Genomic DNA, 14453 nt, shown 5'->3' with positions numbered 1-14453 from the left:
AAGTGGTTTAGGGAAAATACGGAAAGCTCTAGGCCTAATGTGGACTTCAGTCGTAGTCCGTCTCTTACCACTTCCTGCGCGACATCGGTCGGTGACTCTGATCAGGCTCGCGCAGAGGAATTACCGACGATAGCGAAAACGCACCGTCATGCAGAAGGTGGAGCAGTGTTACTTCGTGTTTCAACAAACTAGGAAAAGAAAGTTTTAAATTTTTTTAGCTGAGATTTGTTATATAGAAGCAACGAATACAAGAAAAAAATGAAGAAAGTAAACGCTCAATTATTTTATGGAGGTTGTTTCACTTCGGAATACAATTTTAAAATGTTTCACAAAATTGACCTTTCTTACCATAGTAAGCAAAGAATACAAGAAGAAATCGGCAAAAAGCAAACAATCAATGGACTTACCGAGAAATGTTTCATAAATGTTTGAAATTATGTGTAAAGTTTGTTGGAAGTCGCTAAGTGCCCTCGTTCTCAAATATTGGATGAATAAGGTATGGGTAATTTGCACGCTGTGAGTTCGCTCCCTCAAGACATGCGCAGTTTCTAACTTTAATAGTTGTCTCACTGTACTAAACCTTTAACGTACGATCACACCTCTTAACATGTAGATTACGACAGCGTTTTAAACTTTTAAATTCGATCAATAATCATAAGAAATATTCAAAATCAAGTTTTTGTTTTCCCCTGAAGCCAACAGTTACGCAATCTGCAACTGGGTGCCTGGTGACTGTACCCTGGGTTTGCCGTTTAGTGATACAGATGTGTGTGTTAAAACGCACCCTAAGTTTCCATCTTCATTCATGTACGAGATACAGTCTTGTGAGTTGTGATGAATCTTTTTAAAACGTCCTGTAAGTGCTTCACGAACGTCTGAACAGGGGTGGTACTGGGTTGAAGACCACTTAGGTCACAGAAATTGTATGTCATTCTTAACGAGAAGATATCGTTAGAAGCCGAAATATCGCCTGATACGTCAAAGAAACGTGACAATGCCGATACGATGTCAATAAACGAAGTAAATGATAATGCTGCCAGTTTTTGAGATAGTTGGTAGTTGTTCACGAGCACAAGAAGGTCACTGCTTTACAACATTATTGCCAACCCTTATCAAGTATGGGTAACGGTAAACATAAAGAAGATTTAAAGAAGAGCTGCGCCTATCGCCACACGACCTTTTAGAGCGCCAGACAAATGTTCAGCAACCTCTGCAATGTAATTATAAACACCAAGAAACGTTAAAAAATCGGTATAGAGAAACCCCCAAGTTATTTTTACTATGTTCATAGATGTTCCATATGTCCACCCTTCGTCACACTGCACACCTGTAATCGGTTGTCGAATTCTGAGCGTACCTAACCCAGCATATCAAGAGTTATACAGTAGCTGCGGTCTGGTGACGCAAGTCTTCGAGGATCTATGATAAGGTGGAACATAAGCAGTATCCTTGATGTAACTCAACACACACACACATGCGCGCGCGTGCGCGCCCGGAGTAGGCGTCAAGTCTGGCGACGATTTAGGCACTCGAGTAGCGCCAGGTCAGTGGCAGCAACACAGTACATCCAGCGACATGGCAGCACCTCATCAGGTAATCTCGTTTGCAAGTGTTAGGAAGATGAAATCACTGCTATTAATTTCGTGTTGTCCGCCACAGTAGCCGAGTGGTGAGCATGACGGAATGTGATGCCAAGGGGCCCAGGTTCGATTCCCGCTGGGTCGGAGATTTACTCCCCTCAGGGATTGGGTGTTGTATTGTCCTAATCCTCATCATCTCATCCTCATCGACATGTAAATCGCCGAAGTGGCGTCAACAAAAGACTTGCACCAGGTGAACGGTCTACCCAACGGGAGGCCCTAGCCACACATTTCATTTCATTTCAGTTTCAAGTTGTGGCATGAGCTATAATTACAGAGTGTCGACACAGGTGATAAACATTGTCAGTTCTCTCAGCGAAGATGGGTCTGTGTGGACAAACGCAGCCAAGCAGTGGTGTGGAGTGTCTGTGCTTTGGACTGGCGGTTCTTGCTGAGTAATGCTACGTGCTGCCAGTGGGCACTGATTTATATCAATGGGCCAAGTTGAAAGTCTGTGCCAGACTGGGATTCGACCCGGATCTCCTGCTTACTAGCGAGATGTGCTGACCACTGGCCATCTGGACACAGTGGCCACCATAACTGCACGGATTACCATAGCATGTCTCCGATCAGACCCAAATTCTCAACTTGCACTACACACTACAGATATTGTGTCACTGCTCGTTAGTCTCATTACTCGCAGTATGTCGTCGATTCCCGTAATAGGAAATTTGTGGTAAGGTCTTATGGGGCCAAACTGCTTACGTACTACTTAATCTAACTTAAGCTAACTTACGCTAAAACAACACACACACCCATGACCGAGGGAGGACTCGAACCTCCGACGAAGGGAGCCGAACGGACCGTGACAAGGCGCCCATAGACCGCACGGCTAGCCCGCGCGGCGATTCCCATAAGTCTTCGAGCTTGGTGTACATCTGCACTGAACGAATTATTGGCTGTCATCATCTTAATTATGTATGTCATGTCTCTTATTTTGGAAGTGTCAGAAACAACAGACACCATGTGCAACCACTATAAATCAAGACACAAAAGGATTAAAGACATTACCTGAAGTGGGCACTGATTTTTATCAACGGGGCAAGTTGAAAATTTGTGCTGTATCAGGATTCGAACCCAGGTCTGCTACTTACTAGGGAAATGCGCCAATCACTACGCCATCCGGACGCAGTGGTCACCACAACTGCACAGATTACCACAGCACACCTCCTGTCAGACCCAAATTCTCAACTTATACCACTCGCTACTGATGTAGTGCCCCTGCTCATCTGCCTCGTTACTCGCGGCATCTCGTCGATTCCCGTAAGAGTTTTTTTGTTTTTTTTTTTGTTTCTTTGGGTTACAAGAACCATACAGCCAACATCCCTTATATAGCCTGTTGTACATCTGCACTGGAGGGATCATTGGCTGTCGCTGCCTTAATTATACATGTGATTCTATTTTTATACTGGAAAGTCCGTGTTAGCGTATTATTGCTACATTTCTTTGCACTGTACGAAGGAAACTACCTACAGATCCATGGGCTGTCTTGGACACGGCACAGGACTGTTGCAAGCTGACGGTGTCTGGTAAAATCTGCCACGGAAAGCTCTTTGCACGTTCTCTATTGACTGACAACGGACAAAATCTAGCGCAGAAAATGCTGGCTCTGCCTGATTCGACGCCATTTTCCGTAATCACAGTACGTCGCGCCCCAGTCGGTGATTTTCTGTACATGGTCCCAAACGAAAATACAGAGTACCTACAGTAGTGGCTGAAATAACGTTAGCAAAGTGGAAGCATATAAGCCATGTAGAAGTCGAGAAGAGCAAACGTAAGTCATGAACAGATTTATTTGGCAAAAAATCTGTGTTCGTGTATAAAATAAGTTATATGACTTATACTGTATTGTGATCTCTAAGGACTTCGTGGGTAATGAATTTGCGATGCGACCAGTGGTATAATGGCAATGGTTACTGTGACATCACTTCATTTGTCTGATATTCTTGTAATTAAAAATGTCTATTTCATTTACAGTTCGAAATGTGGCCAACTGGTTAGAGTGTTCAATATGGCTCTGAGCACTATGGGACTTAACATCTGAGGTCATCAGTCCCCTAGAACTTAGAACTACTTAAACCTAACTAACCTAAGTACATCACACACACCCATGCCCGAGGCAGGATTCGAACCTGCGACCGCAGCGGTCGCGCGGTTCGAGACTGAAGCGCCTAGAACCGTTCGGCCACACTGGCCAGCGGTTGGAGTGTGATTGTACCCTACCTCAGAGCCTTGATTGCCGTAATGGACAGATCTGTAGCGCACCCCCAGGTCTTTGCTCGTGCCCTGTGCAAGAGTCTTGTAGTTATAAGTAACTTCGAAGTAAATTCAGAAAAATATATTACATAGACTATGATGCTGTACTCGCCATGTGAATAATGTAGTCTTGTGATGACATCGCTGATCCAATTAACCACGCAGTGTCGCAAGTTGCACTTTATCTGTCCTACATCTACATCTGCATTTACAGGGTGTTTCAAAAATTACCGGTATATTTGAAATGGCAATAAAAACTAAACTAGCAGCGATAGAAATACACCGTTTGTTGCAATATGCTTGGGACAACAGTACATTTTCAGGCGGACAAACTTCCGAAATTACAGTAGTTACAATTTTCAACAACAGATGGCGCTGCAAGTGATGTGGAAGATATAGAAGACAACGCAGTCTGTGGGTGCGCCATTCTGTACGTCGTCTTTTTGCTGTAAGCGTGTGCTGTTCACAACGTGCAAGTGTGCTGTAGACAACATGGTTTATTCCTTAGAACAGAGGATTTTTCTGGTGTTGGAATTCCACCGCCTAGAACACAGTGTTGCAACAAGACGAAGTTTTCAACGGAGGTTTAATGTAACCAAAGGACCGAAAAGCGATACAATAAAGGATCTGTTTGAAAAATTTCAACAGACTGGGAACGTGACGGACGAACGTGCTGGAAAGGTAGGGCGACCGCGTACGGCAACCACAGAGGGCAACGCGCAGCTAGTGCAGCAGGTGATCCAACAGCGGCCTCGGGTTTCCGTTTGCCGTGTTGCAGCTGCGGTCCAAATGACGCCAACGTCCACGTATCGTCTCATGCGCCAGAGTTTACACCTCTATCCATACAAAATTCAAACGCGGCAACCCCTCAGCGCCGCTACCATTGCTGCACGAGAGACATTCGCTAACGATATAGTGCACGGGATTGATGACGGCGAAATGCATGTGGGCAGCATTTGGTTTACTGGACGGCTTCGTCAATAAACAGAACTGGCGCATATGGGGAACCGAAAAGCCCCATGTTGCAGTCCCATCGTCCCTGCATCCTCAAAAAGTACTGGTCTGGGCCGCCATTTCTTCCAAAGGAATCATTGGCCCATTTTTCAGATCCGAAAGATTACTGCATCACGCTATCTGGACATTCTTCGTGAATTTGTGGCGGTACAAACTGCCTTAGACGACACTGCGAACACCTCGTGGTTTATGCAAGATGGTGCCCGGCCACATCGCACGGCCGACTTCTTTAATTTCCTGAATGAATATTTCGATGATTGTGTGATTGCTTTGGGCTATCCGAAACATACAGGAGGCGGCGTGGATTGGCCTCCCTATTCGCCAGACATGAACCCCTGTGACTTCTTTCTCTGGGGACACTTGAAAGACCAGGTGTACCGCCAGAATCCAGAAACAATTGAACAGCTGAAGCAGTACATCTCATCTGCATGTGAAGCCATTCCGCCAGACACGTTGTCAAAGGTTTCGGGTAATTTCATTCAGAGACTACGCCATATTATTGCTACGCATGGTGGATATGTGGAAAATATCGTACTATAGAATTTCCCAGACCGCAGCGCCATCTGTTGTTGAAAATTGTAACTACTGTAATTTCGAAAGTTTGTCTGCCTGAAAATGTACTGTTGTCCCAAGCATATTGCAACAAACGGTGTATTTCTATCGCTGCTCGTTTAGTTTCTATTGCCGTTTCAAATATACCGGTTATTTTTGAAACACCCTGTATATTCCCCACGCCAACTTATGGTGTGTGGCGAAGGGTACTTTTTGCACCACTGTCACTTCTCACTCTTTCCTGCTCCAGTCGCGAATGGCACATGGGAAGAATGATTACTGGTAATCCTCTCTCTTGTTGTGAGATATATGTAGGAGGAAACAATACGTTGCTTGAATCTTCTAAGAAGGTACGTTCTCGGAATTTTAAAAGTAAACCACCCCGTTATTAGTTTTTGAAAGGAAAATATTAAGGAAAAATTTTGGACGCAAGAGAGACCCACAAACACAGGAGTGGAGAATACTTAAAAACCAGGAACTGAAGTAGCTATAACAACAGGCTGATATTAGTCAAAGGACGAAGAGGAGGAGACTGATGTGGGCCGGGATGGAGGAGGAAAGACTACCTAAAGTAGCATTCTCTGGAGCGATAGAGGGCAGAAGTAAGCGAGGAAGGCCACGAACCAGATGGAAGGATGAATCGACGAGGACGCGGTGCCAGTGGGCCTGAGTAAAGGAGAATGGACTGCAAAAGCCAAGAACAGAGAGCCCTGGAAGAGGCATGTAGAGAACGGGTATGGTCTCCAGGGTCCAACCAACAGTTAAGAAGAAAGAAGAAGAAGAAGAAGAAACCACACCATGATGCAGAGCGCCTCTCTTGCAGCGTCTGCCACTAGAGTTGGCCGAGCAATTACTGTCACGAAACGCGTTGTTCTTTCGATGTTCTTTATTTTCTCTTTCTAGCCCAGACTGACGAGCAATATTCAAGTATTGGTCGGAGCACCGTTCAGTAAGCTAACTCCTTCGTGGATGGACTACACTTCCTGACGATTCTTCCAACGAATTTCAGTCTGGCACCCGCTTTACCTGCGATTAACATTGTCTGACCACTCCACTTTAAACCGCTCCATAGGCATACTTCTAGATATTTAGTGGATGTGACTACTTGCAGTGACTGTTCTACAATCTTGTAATCATACAACAATGGGTTTGTCTGCCTATTTATGGTCAGTGCGTAACATTTGTTCATGTTGAGATACAACTGGCAATACCTGTACCAGGCGTTAATCCTCTGTAGGTCTTCCTGCATTTCGCTACAGTTTTCTAGCGTTACAACTTCTCTTGTATACAAGGAATTTCCAACGCTGTCCTCCGCGGCATTTATTTAGGCTGTTCGGAAATTCCCGATATAAACTTTTAGGACTTGTAGAGGGGAGTGAGTAGATAATATTTTGATTTGGTACCCATTTCCGGAAATGTACCGTTTCCGTGCTACAGCCATTTGAAAACATGTTAGTAACACGCCTGCCGACGATGAAGGTACCCTTTCTCTATGCCGATGCGTAATTCTGACGAAAAGAGTATGCGATGGAGTGGGGCGCTATGGATGACGATCTTGACAAAGGTGACGAGCAGCTCTTCCATTTCCGTGAGCTTCGCCATACAGAAGAACCGTGTCGGTGCAAACTTTTACTCAACCATGTTCCTCTAACGCTCACAGACTCATGAATGAGGCTTGAACCGAAAAGACGTCAAATGACTTCAGGCGATCCGACATAGCTACAACCCCACTCCCGTCCCACCATGATTACTCTGTTGCATACCTATTTAGCAAACATGTTTTCAAACGGCTTCTAGGCATGGGTTCCTATTCAAAATATTATATGCTCACTCCCCCCTACAAATTCTACAAGACTATAACGGGAATTTCAGAACACCCTGTATACTTTGTAATTGTCATATAACACTTCACCGCGGCAGGCCTACCCTGATATACTCTTTTACGCTTGCGATTTCTCTACCTTAAGAATGACAAAATGTGTACTTGCTTGGAACTCTTCAAATCAATGTCTCATAACGGCTCAACACAAGAGCCTATCTTGTAACCCCTCCCGTTCAGCTCTAGAGCATTTCTGTGTAGCCCTAGCGCTGACTAATTAAACTTGATACGCAGTGTGCACCTCTTATATTAATCTTTTCTATCTCCTTCCTTCGCTAATAGTTGGTAAGGGATCCAAACAGTGGAATAACACTCAAGAATAAGTCGAGCGGCAGGTCTGGAAGCAACGTCTTTTCGTGTGTGACTAAAATTTCTGCAGGACTATTTCGATAGATCTCAGTCGGACACCGTTAATCACGCTCGACAGACTTTCATAGGTACATAACTGTTGTGACCGAATCTAGAGACTCATCGCCGGTGGTGTAGTCAAACATAGAGGGTATTTTCGTCTGTTTACTCACATTACATTAAGTTTGCGTATGTTGAGCATTATCTGCCAGTCTTTGCAATTATGGCTCATCAAAGTCAGCTATTCAGTATTTCGTAACAATTTTTTGTCAGTGTGACCACCCTATATAATAACGCATCTTATTCAAACGACCTCAAAAAACCAAAAATGTTACCCTGTACGTCGCTTGTATACAGGGTGTAAATTTTAAGTTGACAAACCAGAATAACTCGAAAAATAAGCTTCACACGAGAGAATGTGTAGAATCCAAAGTTGATTATTTTCGAGGGAGACATCTGGTGGTGCTAAAATTTGCAAGCCACCCCAACACCGTGGGGGTGGGACGGGAGGCAACTTTAAAATTTCAAATGGGAACCCCCTTTTTTATTGCAGAATCAGATTCTACATAAAAAACTACGTACATTTTGTCTTAAACATTTGTTTTGATTCTTGGTAGTTGGCGCTGTAATTCAAGAAAATCCATGTTCTCATTTTTGCATGGAAAATGGTTACGGATAAATAAAAAATACGTACTTCGTAAATTTTGATTCGCTACAACTAAAACTCTCCTTCTCACCCATAGGGTGGGGTTTTAGAGAGAGGAATTACAGTTCAACAAATGTTGACAAACAAAACTTATCAGAATCTGCAGAAACAATTACTATGTGGGTCTACATTTCTAAAACTCTAATTCCTCTCTCTCAAACTCCACCCTATGGGGTGAGAGGGAGAGTTTTAGTTTTAGCGAATCAAAATTTACGAAGTAAATAAGTATTTTTTTATTTATCCGTAACCATTTTCCACGCAAAAATGAGAACATGGATTTTCTTGAATTACAGCGCCAACTACCAAGAATCAAAACAAATGTTCAAGACAAAACGAACGTAGTTTTTAATGTAGAAGCTGATTCTGCAATAAAAAATTGGGGTTCCCATTTGAAATTTTAAAGTTGCCTCCCGCGCCACCCCCAGGGGGCTGGGATGGTGGGCTAACTTTAGCACCAGCAGATGTCCCCCTCGAAAATAATCAACTTCGGATTCTACACATTTTTTCGTGTGAAGCTTATTTTTCGAGTTATTCTGGTTTGTCAACTTCACTTCCCTGAGATACATGAGACGTTCCTTTCGCTGCTGACGATGTCTGCCCATGAAGAACGACGCAGTGGGGTTCTGTTACCTAGGAACTCTGTAGTTCATTGGCAGACCTGTTCCGCTGTTCTATAACCTCGTGTTTTGTTTACTAGAAGGTGGAACGAAACTGAATAGGAGGCTTTCAAGAATTCAAGAAACATTTAAATGATAGTCATGAATTGTTGTAAATTCAGCAGCAGTGAAAAGTGTTATCTAAGCCACAACAACATAATAACATCCATAGTTCCTTACTGAGCAGAAGAAAACGACAGCAAACGCTGTTAAAAATAAGCAACGCAATCTATAAATAACAAACCACAACAAACAGCTTCCCAAACCAAGGCCACGTGAAATTTTACCGGTGTCCGCAGTAATTTTAAATATAAAAACAACAACAAAAACACATCTAGCAAGCAAATAGAGGCCAAGTACCGCTAACGGAAAGTCAAATAGAACAATGACAGGCGTCAAAGAGGCATATGCCACTATTATACAGGAATATATAGTTTAAAAGTTATATTTTAAAATAAAAATTAAATCCAGACATTGCCCTAATATCCCTGTGATGCAGATGACACGTTGTATTAATTTAGACGGGTCACTGATTTCTGTTGGCAGCTACAAGGTAGACATAATATAAAAAAGGTGAAGTAGATAATTATAAATATAAACCACGACAAAATCTGATCTCAGTATATTTCTAACCTACATAAAATTTCTATATACATGTATTTCAGAATCAATAAAAGGAAAAAAAGTCGCAGAGGCTGCCACAACTGGTGAGATATGTTTGAGGATTAAACAAACAAAAATTGTTTTCTTACAAGAAGGCCACAGTATTATTATTTTCTGCAAGCACGGGAACAGTGCTTCAAATTGCATTATGAACTTTGCATCAACCTGGGTTACGCTATCCACAATCTTCTGGATCTCATTAACGAACGAATAATCTGAGTTGCAAAAGTTCGGTGTTTGTGGAATTCGTATTGTCCCTAAGCGGACTTTTTCTGAATAGTCATTCGCGAGCACAAAATGTTTTTGATGATTTTTCAGCAAATTGAAGTCAGAGAGATAGGTCTGCAGTTTTGCCCAAGTCTTCTTACAGATCGGAAAGACGTTCGCATTTTTCCGGTCACGTAGCATGTTAGCGATCTAAGGCACACTGTTGCTAGAAGTGTGGCGATTTCTTCCGCATATTCGATAACGGGCATTCAATCAGGTAACAAGCCCTTTCTCTGGCGTGCTTCTTTACTAGTTTTTCACTTCAGAGCTCTCTGATTTCTGTATCTATCAAACTTGTGAGTTTTTTTAAACCTTTGTATTGTTCATACACAGAGTGTTCAAAATAAGTCTCTTAACAAGTACTTTTGTTATTTCTTGACAACAGAATCTTACCAGCGAAGAGTTCATAGAAATTGGGGCATATACCCACGGGTGCCCTCAGACATTTAGACAAGAGAAGGCGAGATTCCTAAAGTTCTATTTTTGATATAACTGATTAGTGGAGTTTGAGAACGTGTTGAGCCCCCAGAAATAAATTTGACAGACAGTACACAAAGCTTATTGTACCTTAAACGTCTGATAGTAACCCAGCCAATATTTTTTTGGAAGTACATTACTGGTATACCTTAGAAGCAAGGATATTTCATTAATGTAAACAAGGAAAATATTTTTAATCTTAAGAGCAATATTGACGTAGGAAACCGTCGAAAACAACAAATCAGATTGGTCGATAGAACCAACTGTTACCAGCCTAAAATGGTTCAAATGGCTCTGAGCATTATGGGACTTAACATCTGAGGTCATCAGTCCCCTAGACTTAGTAACCTAAGGACATCCATCACACACATCCATGCCTGAGGCAGGATTCGAACCTGCGACAGTAGCAGCAGCGCGGTTCTGGACTGAAGCGCTTAAAACCGCTCGGCCACAGCGGCCGGCCTTTACCAGCCTAAGACTCAATGAAAAAGGTTTGCGTTTCCCTGGTTTGGCACGTTATTGTGTAGACGTGGAAACTGGATTACAGATCTCGTAACTGTATGACTGGATGTCGTGCACGACTTCACCCCATATAGTTCAAAACCATAAAGTTTAATAAGACTGAAACAAATTTCCGATTTTGATATTTCAACACTTTTCCCCCTCGACGAGCGCAGAAGGTATAGGTTGATACACCTACAGTATAGCATTACCGTATTGTTTATACTCTCATACAAGCTACTTGTCGTGTAAAACTGAGTCTCAGCATGCCTTGATGGGTCAAATGAAAACTTACTGTCGAAATTTAAATGTGCACAAGAGAAGGAACTATTCTTGTGAGAATTTTGGACCGGTGTCGGGCATGTATAACGCGGCCTCGTTTATACTACGTCATGGGGAGTGTTTCTTCCTGTAGCTCATTACGGCGTGCGCAAGAAAGACAGACAAAGACTGGGCAATTGTTTGAGCACTATTCTGTGAAGATTCACATCTCCCAAGATTGCAAAACAACGCCGAAACCGCCGCGCCGACAAGGAAACGGTAAAATTCCCTTGAGCAACATGACAATCAAACGATATAGTGTTTAATATAGTATTTACTAAAGACAGCCGGCCGGAGTGGCCGAGTGGTTCTAGGCGCTACAGTCTGGAACCGCGCGATCGCTACGGTCACAAGTTCGAATCCTGCCTCGAGCCTGGATGTGTGTGATATCCTTAGGTTAGTTAGGTTTAAGTAGTTCTAAGTTCTAGGGGACTGATGACCTCAGCAGTTAAGTCCCACAGTGCTCAGAGCCATTTGGACAATTTTTTACTAAAGACACTGCGTTACTCCTGGTTGCGGTGCAGTAGAATAAGAAAGAATCATTTCTAGAAATACGTTAGGAATTTTGATATTAACTAAACGTCTACCTCAGTTTCCAGAAAGGTGCAAAAGCCCCCAGTTGTCTCCCCTCGCGGGCGCCTACGCAGACGCCACTAAGGGTGATTTTTCTATAAAGAGCAGTTCTCATGTTCATAAACTACGGAACCTTTTTCATATCAGATCAATAGATATTTTCCGGGTCAGACAAATACTTGAAAAATGTTATACGTCTGCTCGATTTTATGTCTTATATGTATTTCATTGGTTATTTTCTGGACGTTGATGTTCGATTTTTTCTAAAACCTCACTATGTCACTCGCGTCGTCACTGCTATTGATATATTGATACAGCTTTTGTTTCTTCTGAGGAACGTTGATGAAGTGGGAATCCCTAAGCGAATTTGATCCATGATTGCTCTTAATGACCCAAGTGGACAGTGCTAGTCGTTAGTCGATAACTGATGGAAATACTGAGGGGAACGGACTGTCAGACAAAGACTCATACTTATCACACACGCACACACACACACACACACACACACACACACACATATACCAGACAAAAAATTAGTCAGGAGACTTCCCACTAATACCGTATGACATCGCATCTAGCCCAGCCTTTATGACGGCCCCATGCGGCGAGGAAGAATGCGCACTGGTTTTTGCAGGTATGACGTATTCAGCTGAAGTTCCCGTAGCGCCGCCAAACTGCGGCGATGTTGATTGCTACGCCTCACCCGCTGTTCCGGACAACCCCAGACATTTTCTGTGACTTCCTATTAACCCTCACGGATTCAGAGTCAATACTATTTGTAAATGACACCGATCTTTCGATCGAAAGGAGGGACAAAGAAATGTGTCCGCAAAAGATATCACGAAAGAAGTGTCTGGGTGGAGGCTAATGCTAAATATCCAGTAAACGGTACCCATGAATTTGCATTTGGATGGATAACCTGAACACAAGTGCTGTTACCGAAACTGAATTTCTTGAGATTCGTATTCAAGAAAATCTTAAGTGGAGTTCTCATATCATATCCCCAAATTTAAAACTGGAAAAAATGGGTTATGTACTAAGAATTCTCGTCAACAACATTAGTACAAGAACAATTACGGCAGTATACTTTGCTGGAAAGTATTCATTACTGAGGTACAGTGTCATAGACTGAGGAAATGTACACCAGACGCAAACGCTTTAAAAAAAAAAAAATTATAAAACATAATGAAACAAGTAAATAGCGGGAACACAATTAAAAAATACTCAAAATCTTACCCTTCCCTGCATTTATGTGTTGGGGTAGTTATGCATGTCAAAAGTGAGTGCCGGAGAAAGAAAATAGTTTTATTCAAAACGAAAATCTTCATAATTATAATAGCATGTGAAACAATGACGTACATGTAATCACCTGCCATGAGAAAGAAAACTGTACAAGAGATTACCTAGAAATTAAAACGCCTTTCTGAACTACATATCTTTTAAAAACTGTGACATCTATGTACTGCGAAACTATTACAGAACTGCAGAGTAACTCATTCTTTTAATTCTGCATATAAGTTGTTTGCGTACAGTATATGAAACCAGTTTATTACTGAAAGTTGCAACTGTTCATTATCTGGTATCCAGTTGACTGCAAAAATTTAAATGAAGTACGCTTGTAAGTTTTAAAACCGACATACAAAAAGATTTTGTCTAACATCTTGACTACGTTATACAAGGTGGCCAGAAGCATTCTGAAAAGCTTGTAAGGGAGTTGCAGGATAGTTTGTCCTGAGAAATAATGGTTAAGAAAAAATTTGATTGTTGTGCCGTTTCCGAGTTAATTAGCAATGAAGTTAGCCATTCAGGTCTTTGCGCGCTCAAATTCAAACGGCCCCCCAGATATGGCGTTGCCAAATGTGTTCTTCGTTTGGTTTCCTAAAACCGAAGAGGAGAGCAATACAAAATTTGAACGTGGGACGGTAGTAAAGATCGAACCCGAATCAAAGGCTGAGCTGTCTCGTGCGCTATAATGTACCCTGTGAGAATGACAATAATTTCATCTGACGGGTCGCTTGAATGTGTTGCGCACAACGGCCTGTCAGCTAACATCAATCCTAATTAGCACTGAAACGGCGCAACAAATGGTTCAAATGGCTCTGAGCACTATGGGACTGAACATCTGAGGTCATCAGTCCCCTAGACTTAGAACTACTTAAACCTAACTAACGTAAGGACATCAGACACATCCATGCCCGAGGCAGGATGCGAAACTGCGACCGTAGCAGCAGCGCGGTTCCGGACTGAAGCGCCTAGAACCGCTTGGTCACAGCGGCCGACAACGGAGCAACGTTTCGAATTTTTTTTCTCAACAATTATTTCTCAATACAACCGACCCTGCAACATTCTTAAGAGCTTTTCAGACTGTTTCCGACCACACTATATACACTGTACTGTAAAAAGGTTTATGTGGGCAAATAAATGAATAAGTAAATGGGAGGTTAAGTAAGACCGGGGTATTTAGTGAGACAGCGGAAGTGCGTTACGGTGCCTGAGTGTTTGTCAAACCAAAATTGTGTGCGTGCTATGTCGTCAGCACAGCTGTTGTCATTTCGGAAGACGGGAGTCTCCACAGAACAGTCATCATAAAGATGTAAACG

The sequence above is a fragment of the Schistocerca serialis genome, chromosome 1 (genome assembly GCF_023864345.2).
Source record: "Schistocerca serialis cubense isolate TAMUIC-IGC-003099 chromosome 1, iqSchSeri2.2, whole genome shotgun sequence".
Classification (NCBI taxonomy): Eukaryota; Metazoa; Arthropoda; class Insecta; order Orthoptera; family Acrididae; genus Schistocerca; species Schistocerca serialis.
This window is presented reverse-complemented; position numbering follows the sequence as displayed.